Source organism: Spinacia oleracea, chromosome 4 (assembly GCF_020520425.1).
Source record: "Spinacia oleracea cultivar Varoflay chromosome 4, BTI_SOV_V1, whole genome shotgun sequence".
Lineage (NCBI taxonomy): Eukaryota > Viridiplantae > Streptophyta > Magnoliopsida > Caryophyllales > Amaranthaceae > Spinacia > Spinacia oleracea.
Window position 1 is genome coordinate 161,686,084 of NC_079490.1, and position 10,924 is coordinate 161,697,007.

Below are 10,924 nucleotides of genomic sequence, written 5' to 3' on the forward strand. Positions count from 1 at the left end.
TTTGACATATTTCCGCTAAAATGAGTTCGTAATATTTTTTAAAATTTAGCAAATTTCAGATAAAATAAGTTCTCATGGGATGATCATTGAATCTATTACACCTGATGCGTACAAGACCTTTTGATTAATAATAAGTTAGGCTTTATACAACATGTTAAGGATATTTGATACTCCATTATACTTGAATTCTAGATTAAATTAACGTAGGCTATGTAGCATAATACGAGTAGTAGTGTACCCGCTTGCTCACCATTTTAAGTACGAGTAGTAGTGTACCCGCTTGCTCACCATTTTAAGTTGATCTTATTCTCGGTCAACACTTTTCTTATCCGATTGTTATGACTTGCGTTTGGTTGGGGGTCTTTAGGAAAGGGAAAGGGAATGATGGGGTTTCATTCCATTTGTTGTTGTTTGTTTGGTGGTTTTTGTCATTCTCTTTACCTTATTTTCTTTTTCATTTACCCCTAAATCCCTCTACAATGATACCCTACCACCCCCAAGGTTTTCCATTCCCTTTCCCTTGACCACTCTCTTTTTGTAATAAATAATAAATATTTTCTCCGTTCCTAAATAAGTGTCACATTTCCTTTTTTGGCGTTTCCTTATAAGTGTCACATTTCCATTTTTGAACATATACTTTTCCCACTTTTCCATACACTTTTCACACTTTTTCATACACTTTTCCCACTTTTCTATAAATCATGATTACTTTTACTTACACATTCTACACTTCATATATTTACCCTGGGGGTAAGCTGACTAGACTTACCCTGCAATCACAGATTGACAAATCATCAAGTAAAATTTAAGTTTGGGGGGTAAAAGTTGTTTGTTAGGGGGGGAAATTTTCACCCTTCCCGCCATTCTTACACTCAGCAGCGGGACTTTGACAGCCCTAAGCTCTCCAAAAGATTATCCCGCCCAGATTTTCAAACCAAAAAAAAAAAAAAAGTGTAAAATTCAATTCGAGTTTTTGTGTTGTTGTTTAAGGAACCAAAGAAAAAACCCTAAAAAAAACTCTATCAGCCGCCGCCCTCCCTCCTTGTTCTTCAGGCTGTAAGACAAAACACATAGTCTATCTATCTAAATCTCATCAAAACTATACGGTTTCTCTGTCAACAATCTACCCACCACCAGAAGATCAAGTTTACATTTGTTTCCGAGCATTAATCAATCTCTCTTAGGTCAGTGATTCCTCTTCTTCATCATCAATTTGCAGCGAAGACAATATGATTGCAAGGTTGTCGGCCATTTCCGGAGTAATATCTTAACTTCTATCGTCGTCCGTCACAAATCTGATTGTTCGAATTATGGCATCTCACGCTTGGTTCCACCTCCCTTCAATTTGTGCCTTCAACCTCAACATTGGTTGAATTACACGGTTTATGGCTTTATGGTCTTGCTTTAAACCTTTGTTATTTATGTAAATTATTGTAATTATATTGTATACTACAGTTTTCTTTTTTTCTTTTTTTTAGGAAATTGCTTTCTTTTTTTTCTTATTTTTTTTGACATAATTTTTAGGAAATTTCAGTTTTCTCTTTAGTATAGTACTGTAGTAGTTTTTAATTTGTCATCGGGTTTATTTTTTATTAACACAAATTCTTATTTACATGAAGTGTACGATAAATATTGTACACCGAAGTTAAAGTTGACGTAAAATGCTTAAAAGTTACCCTTATATATGTAAAAGTTATCTATTTTTAGTAATAAAAATTTTCATTTTAATAAAAAATATTTTTTCAAAATCACTAATAACCGTTAAAAAATAATCATTTAACACTTTAAAATGTTTATTTACTAACTTTTTTTTAATAATATAAAAGTTAGAGAAAACTTAGTAAAAGTTAGAGAAAGCTGAGTAAAAGTTATGTTGGTGCACAATAAATTTATTGTACACCTTGTGCATGCAAGACCTTTTGTTTTATTTTTAGGTGTTTAATTAGATCTCAACAAAGCTTTGTGATGTTGTGGGTTCTATCTACTTGCCCACTTATTGGGAGATAGTAGATACTGTATTTTTTTTTATCTCTGTTTTTTTGTCAGTATTCTTGTGTATATTATGTTGATTAGATGACTAATGATGTCACATATTATATACTAGTACTTTATGTTATAATTTTTTTTTCCCATAGTGTACAATATTTTATAAATTAGCAAAGCACACTTTACATCTTAATTAATTAATAAGAAATAAAACAAATGTTACAAAGAGACTTATTGTACATAAATGTATTTTTACATAATCAAATGGTGAACAATTTTTATCAAACCTCTAGGTGTTACCAAATAAGTTTACACCAAATGCTAGTCAAATCTGCTACACAAAAAGGCAATCAGCTAACTGGTAATGCAAAATAAATGACTAAAACTCTAAACTATGTTTACCAAACACGGCTATAAACTAGTACAAAATTAAATTATGCAACAATTAAATCTATAGAAATCGGGACTATGGGTTGTACCTTAAGATTCCATGTATGTGGAAAAGAACTATTAATACTAGTAAATTGGATTCAGGCTTACAATCCAAATTTTGGTAATTATTATCACACAAATAACAACCCAAAATATCGTATATCATTTACTAATTAAAAGGGTTTGATATTTTTCTGAAAAAATGAATTGAATTTGAACGTGGGAAGAAATTTACCAATGTCAATTTGGGGATTTTGATGATGGGATTGTAGGAAGATAAAAGGGGGTGGATGCAGTTGCCGTGAATTTGTTGCACAATTCAAAGAAAGTTAAGGATTGTGGATGATAATGGAATATTGTGAATATTTAATTTTAAAAAATTAAGAAAATGCATGTGAATTTAATTTGAGCTACTCCTTAAAGATATATAGCTAATTTCAAGTTAAGATATCCTTCAAATTCTTGTTATAGGAAAAAAAATTAAAAAATAAAACGTGAGTAGTAAGAAAATAGGAAAGGAAAACATAAATAAATATTTAATTTTGTAGTTATATTAGTGTCTAGTAAAATAATTATTAAAACAATATATACATAGACGTGTTTTCATACAAGACTAAACTAATTAAAAATAATTATAAAAATAAAAATCCGCTGGGGACATTTTTTACCTACTTACACATAATTGCTTCCATTGTTGAACTCACGTGATTGAAAACGATAGATTGGATTGGAATTTCTTGGACCATACGTGATTGAAATCTATTGAAATATATCGTACTAGTTTTGATGATTAAAAAAATATATCATTCGTACTTCTTTCAAACTATTGTTATTTATTTGAAACTTATTATCACCAAAATATTTTATGCCGAGAGTTTATTTGTGTGCTCGACTCATTATATTTAGGCTCATTCGAACTCACTCAATCTTGGAGAGTTTAAAAATTATAAAAAGAATGGCAATTATTTATTTTAGTATGTACAAATATATAAATGTGTAATATAAATGGTCATTCAAATACTATAAATTATAATGTCAATTAAGATCACCTAATGAATATTGTACGTCTTACAAATCTCAAATGAACAATCCATTAAAATACGTTTGTAAAATAGTCTACCATGTCATGTGGCGTTCTCCTCCTTCAATTCAACTATGTGACATTCTATGTCATCCACATATATTCCAAAATCCCAAAATTAAAAACATGTGTATAGTTTAGTCGAACACGATGTTACACATGTGCCCTTATATTTTGCTTGTGTATATTTTTGTAAAAAAGAATAGAAAAAACCTTTCACATACAAGTTTATTTTTTAAAAAAGAAAGATTATACTAAAACATACTAGTGAAACAAGTGTTTTCATACTAAAACAAATATTATACAATTACTAGAAAACTAAAACAAATATTATACAATTACTAAAGTAATTAGAAAATATAAATTGGTTAAGTTGTCAAGTCTAAATGTGCATTGAGATGGTTCAATATGATAAGGATAAGTTTGCACGTAGTTCTAAAAAATTTCAAACATTCATATTTTCATGTACAAGTATATGGCTTATTCATTAACAGGTTGAACTAGGCCATGTTTATTTCACCTTATTTCACTAGCTTATTCTTATTTTAGATCAAATCAGATCATACCAGATCATCATCACTATGTTTTGATCATGCCCACATTAGAAGCGATCTATCTATATCATGTCCATATCATAATCAATATATCCAAACCAGAGCGATCTATCTAGATCATGGGCGTGTTCGGTGGTAGCTTTTGAGGTAGCAGGTAGCGTTTTGACCGAGTCAAGACGCTACTTGTAAAATTTGTAAGTGTTTGGCGAGGTAGCGATTTAGGTAGCGGTTAGCGGTAGAGGTAGCGGTTGAGTAGCTTTTATCAAACGTTAAAATTAGTAGCGTTTAAGGTAGCGGGTAGCGTTTGACAAATTTATAATAAAGTTTTAAATAATATTTCACCTTTTATTTTATTTTATAATATCAACCGCTACTTTTACCGAACACTCATATCAGTTACCCGCTACCTTTGACAGCTAACCGTTACCCGCTACTATTGACCGCTACCCGCTACTCCAACCGTTACCCGCTACTGAACCGCTACCCGCCACCCGCTACCGCTACTTTTGCCGAACAGGGCCCATGTATGACCAAGTCAGAACCAATATGTCCAAGTCAAAACTGACCTATCCAGATCATGGACGTTCAAATTAGAACCACTATGTGCATGTCAAACATAAAAATGAATTGAGGGGAAAAATTTATACATAGTTCTAAAGAATGTCAAACATTCAGATTTCTATATGACTTATTCATTTGTTCTAAACACAATGTTATACCTCCTCCATTTCTTATTAGATGACACAATATGGTTTTTGACACGATTCACACAGACTCCTTTGACTTCTTTTTGTGATTTATATTTAAAAACAAAAATATATCCATGTGAGGTATAATTAGATTCATCTTAATGAATATTTTTTAAATTATAATTTATTCTTATCCATAATTGAAGATATTAATGTTTGAAATCGTGCATTGACAAACGTGCCTAAAAAATCGTGTCATCTAAAAAATAACGGATGAAGTATTGTTGATGGATTTATTAATTCCTCTCATGCCTTTATATTTTGCTTGTTTTTTGCAAAAACTATTGATGGATTTATTTATTTTTCCACTGGCCTTATATTTTGCTTGTGTATTTTTGTAAAAAAAAGTTTAGAAAAACACTTTGCATATACAAATTTATTGTTTTTAAATAAAGATAAACTAAAACATACTAGCAAAACCAGTATTTTCATACTAAAACAAATATTATACTATTACTAAATTAGTTCAAAATAATTAGAAATAAAAGTTGGTTGATTTGCTAAGTCTAAATATGTCATTGAGATGGTTTAATACGATAAGGATAACTTTACACGTATTTCTCAAAAATGTCTTAACGTTATTCATTAAGGGGTTTAATTAAGCTATGTTTAGTTCACCTTATTCTAGGATATTATAGTTACTATGTACTTCACATCAGATCAGACCACATTATAAGATATTCCTTAATCATGTCCAGATTAAAACAGATCTATCAACACCATGTCTAGATTAAAACAGATCTATACACACCATGTCCACATGTCCAAGTCAAAGTTGATTTATCTAGATTATGTACATCCAGGTAAGAACCATTAAGTCCAAATCAGAATCTACCTATCCAAATTATGTACTTTCAAATTATAACCAAGTCAAAAATCTTTAGGGAGCTCTCAAGATTCTAGTACTTTATTCAAGTAGATGATTCTTTCTAATTTTACTTTTTCATACATCATACTAAAAGAAATACTTATAATTTCCAAAAACAATCAAGAAACTATATATATTCTCCATATTAAAATAATTAAGTGTCGCAAAAAAAAAACTCCAATATTATTCAATTTCGATTCACGTACTTTAAACGTGCTTATAATTCTTCTAAGAAAGTCTAAAAATATAAATTGAGCCCTTATAAATAATCATCCACACTTGTTCAATATCCTCTCATATATAGGTTCCTAAAACTTAATCAAATTGATACAAAAATAAATAAATTATATCTAAGTTCCAAATATAATCGTATTGTTGGGTAGGCTTCTTCACATTTTTGAAAACCTATCAAACAAAAATAAGAAGTTAGTGAGAGAATAGTAATAAATACAATAAATCTAGCATTCAACCATCTAAAACCAACTACTTAGGTGAGTAAGAGAACCACCAGAACAGAACCGAAGCCATCACAAGTCACAACAACTTGGATCAGACTACATCAACACTGCTGGTATGATGCTGCTTATTAAGACCAAACAATGAGTCAAGGTCATGAAATCAATTGGAAGAGGCCAAGAGGGGGCCAACACCAACTCGATGTAAACCCTTTGGACATTATCAGTTACAGGAATTGCAACATAATTGTGCAAAGACCCAATGCAGTCAGCATTAGATGCAAAATACGCAAGATTAACATCATCTAGATAGATTAACGTCATCTAGATAGAAATTAATACCATCCGGGGGAGGGTCTAAAAAGTACAAGCTTGATTAAGCAAAACAAAGGACTTTCTTGCGCTTTATTAATACCCCTTTCTAATTAATTCTAGTTCCTTTATTATCAAAAAAAAGGTTCATGAAATCAACATTGCTACCAATCTAACAAACTAGCAACTGGAACTAGAAACCAAACATTACAGCAGCCCCCAAATATACTTCAATGTTGCAATATCTAACTTTATAACAATAATTTTGAACATTTGGAATTAATTTTCTGAAAAAATGATACTAAGCTAAGTGAAATGTCAGTGATTGAAATAATTCAAGAATTTAGCTTAATTTTCAAAATTATATGGCACTTCCATAAAGAAAATAAGAAAGGAAGCATACAATGGTTAATTTACAAACCTTCATATCATGCATAGTAAAAGGCTCCTCGTGGATGATATGGAATCGCAACTCGGAGATAGCAGCACATGGTGTTTTGGTATACCAGTACTACCAGTCCACCACCAACAACATGGAAAACTAGAAGCCTTAAACACTAGCGCAGTTATGAGCGAGCTTTATGATGCAGGCTAAGCACAAATCGACAATCTCTTTTCCAACTGCATTTGACATTTGAATACAATGGAGTGTCAGTTGACTATGGTGAAATATTATGTCTGAATAGCCGATTAATTAATCAGTAATTGAACTTTTAACCTTAGAAATTGAATTCATATACTGATTAACGGTTTCAGAAAAAAAAATCGATATTCAAATCCACACGCTACTACGTATCAATCAACAACAGACCCAATCGGAAAAATACAATTAAACCCCAAATTAATTCATAAAAAAATATAAATGAAATAAAACATACCAAATCACTTATTAACGTTGCCCGCCCAACACCGGATTTTATGGTGAAATTCGACCGTCAAAACACTAGATCTGGAGTTTTCATGGACAAACTCGACCATTTGAATACGTATCTGTACCGCGTGACAGAAGTTGGTGTCAGGGTTAGATTTGTTGGGTCGTTTTGGCCGATTTGTATGCCATGACTGGTGGTGGCGGTTGGGGTTCGTTGACGAGGTAGTGGTGTAGGTGGCTTCTCCTTCTTTCGAATGTTCTCTCTCTACAACCTTTCTCCTTCAGTCTCTGCTCTTCCAAGATTTCTTTCTCCTGACCCTCTACTTGGAATCATCGACATGAGAAAAAAAAAAAAATCAATATTATTTTCAAATTCAAATTTAAATTTGACTTGAAAATTCAGTTGAAAATTTGGGGATGATATGGTAGTGGGGACTGTATAAAAGCCAATTAGAAATCAGGGTATATCCACTAGACTTACCCCCAGGGTAAGTGTGGGTTTTGCGACTTTTCAATCCCCACATCCACTTTTATTTGTACTTTATTCAATTAAACAATTATCTACTTTATCCTTTCACCAAAAAAAACATTCTCAATCATTAACTCTTACACACTTTACAATTTTATTAATTACCGCGCCGGAGCCCAAATGTGGCACTTATTTAGGAACGGAGGGAGTAATAAATAGTAAATAGTAAATAGTAAATAGTAAATAGTAAATAGTAAATAGTAAATAGTAAATAGTAAATAGTAAATAGTAAATAGTAAATAGTAAATAGTAAATAGTAAATAGTAAATAGTAAATAGTAAATAGTAAATAGTAAATAGTAAATAGTAAATAGTAAATAGTAAATAGTAAATAGTAAATAGTAAATAGTAAATAGTAAATAATAAATAATAAATAATAAATAATAAATAATACTCCCTCCATTCCTTTTTGTTGTTCCCATAAGGAATGTTGGGGGGTTTTTAAGAAAACTGGAATCTTGAGTTGTATTGGGATATGAGTAATGATTGGGTGTAAGAATAATGATTGTGTGTAAGAGATTATATATTTAAAATAAAGTAAGGAGAGAGAAAATATTAAATAAATAAGATAAATTGGGGAAATCAAAAAATCAAAAAACAAACAGATTTGATATCAAAAAAATCACCCAGTTTTGAAATAAAAAATCAACAACAAAAAATCTGGGTGAGGATTTCGAGCAAAAAATCAATAAAAACCCAAATAACAACAAAAATTCGAACAAAAAATCTAGAAAAATCAAACCAGAATATTCGACCAACAATCAAGAATTCAACCAAATCAAGAAAAAGAAATCAACAATCAAGAAATCGACAAACAAACAATCAAGAAAATTCGACCAAAAAACCCAGGATATTCGACAAAATGAACCCAAAAAATCGAGAAAATTCGAGAAAAACAACTAATCTTCATTTCTTAAGCAAGATCCGTACAAAATGAACCCAGAAATTCGAGAAAATTCAACCCAAAAATTCGAGAAAAAAAACCCAAAATTAAACCCAGAAAATCGAGAAAATCAACCCATAATTAACCCAAAATCAAACCCAGAAAATTGAGAAAATTAAACCCAAAAATTCGACCAAAATTCAACCGAAAATTTCAACAAAATTCAACCAAAATTATACCCAGAAATCGAGCAAAATTATACCCAAAAATTCGACCAAATTCGAGATAATTAAACCCAGAAATTCGACCAAAAAAACAGAAATTTAAACCTTGAAATTCGAGAAAATTATACCCAAAATCAACCACCAAATTTGACCAAATTTAACCCAAAAATTCAGCCAAAATAACAACCAAAATCAACCCAAATTTTCGACAAAAATCACCCAAAAAGTTCGACAAAAAAACGCACAAAAATAAATTAATACTCACTTTATCTCAATGCATATGTCACGTTTTTGAGGATTTAGAGGTCAAATTCGACCATGAAAACTCTAGATCTAGAGTTTTCATAGTCGAATTTCACCATCTAAAGCCATAATACGTATTCTACAGCTTTTTCTGGAGGGTGGTGGCGGCGATCTAGAATTTCAGTGTTCTTGAAAGAAATGTGAGAGAAAGATGGAAAATGAAGAACATTTTAGTGTTCTTGAGAGAAATAGAGAGAGAAAAGTGAGAGAGGAAGGAGGAGAGAGGGAGAAGTGAGAGGAGGAAGATGGAAAATGAAGATGTTCTTCAGAGAAACAGAGAGAGGAAGGAGGAGAGAGAGGGGAAGGAGGAGAGAGGTCCGAATAACATAATGAAAAGAAGAGAGAGATGAAGATAGGGACGGGTAAGTTGGGGGGAGGGAATGAATAAAATAATGAAAGTGGTGAAATTTAGGTTGGAAAAAGGGTAGAATCTTAGGGTTTTTTGGTAAATAGTGGGGAATCTTAGGGTAAATTGGTAAAAAATCTATGGCCAAAAATAGTAAAGATTCAGTAGGGGAACAACAAAAAGAAATGCCAAAAAAGGAAATGGGAACAACAAAAAGGAATGGAGGGAGTAAATAATAAATAATAAATAATAAATAATAAATAATAAATAATAAATAATAAATAATAAATAATAAATAATAAATAATAAATAATAAATAATAAATAATAAATAATAATTATTTATTATTTATTATTTATTACATATTAGTTATTACATATCATTTATTATTTACTATCTTACTTAGGAGATAGAGAGGGGAGAAGAATGGACAAACCAAACAACATTCTTAAACAAAGGGTTTTCATTCCATTCTCCTTGATTCCCATTTTCATTTTCTTTCCCTTTCCCCTTCTCCAACCAAACGGCCCCTTAATAAAAATTACAAGTACACATGAATAAAAAAAGTTAGATCACAAATTCTTATTTACAAGGGTTGTACAATAATTATTGTACAACGGAGTAAAAGTTACCTCAAAATGCTTAAAAGTTATGCTTATATATGTAAAAGTTATCTATTTTTTAGTGATAATTTTTTTCATTTTAATAAAACCTCAAAATCACTAATAATGTATAAAATTAATCATTTAATCCTTTAAAATGTTTATCTATTAATTTTTTTAGTAATATAAAAGTTAATCAAAATTAAGTTAAAGTTATAAAAAAATGGGTTAAAGTTATCTTGGTGTACAATAAATTTATTGTACACCTTGTGCGCGCAAGACCTTTTGAAATTGGATACCTTTGTTGAGTCAAACCATATTTAGAGTTGAAAATTCTTGATAAAGAAAATTATTTTTTATCCATAATATCTTTGTCCATAATTTTATTTCCCGATCATAGTTTTTAAAATTTATGATAAAGTTTATCAAAAAAAAAATTATGATAAAGTCCCGGATACATACATGATTATCAACTACCAATAAACTATTCCCAACTATCAATCCAACATCATTTAAAAATAAAAAAATTATACAGACCAAAATGAGATACACAGAATTAATAATGTAAACGAGATTCGAACCAAAACGGTAATTACCAGTCAAAATTTTAGTCTTGGCCACAGAAGCAGACTAGCAACTGTCATTTCCAAGGGCTAAAGTCACAAAACCTTCCTTTTGAAGTCTGAAGAAGAGAGAGAAAACAAACAGTAAAAGAAGTTAAAAAAAAACA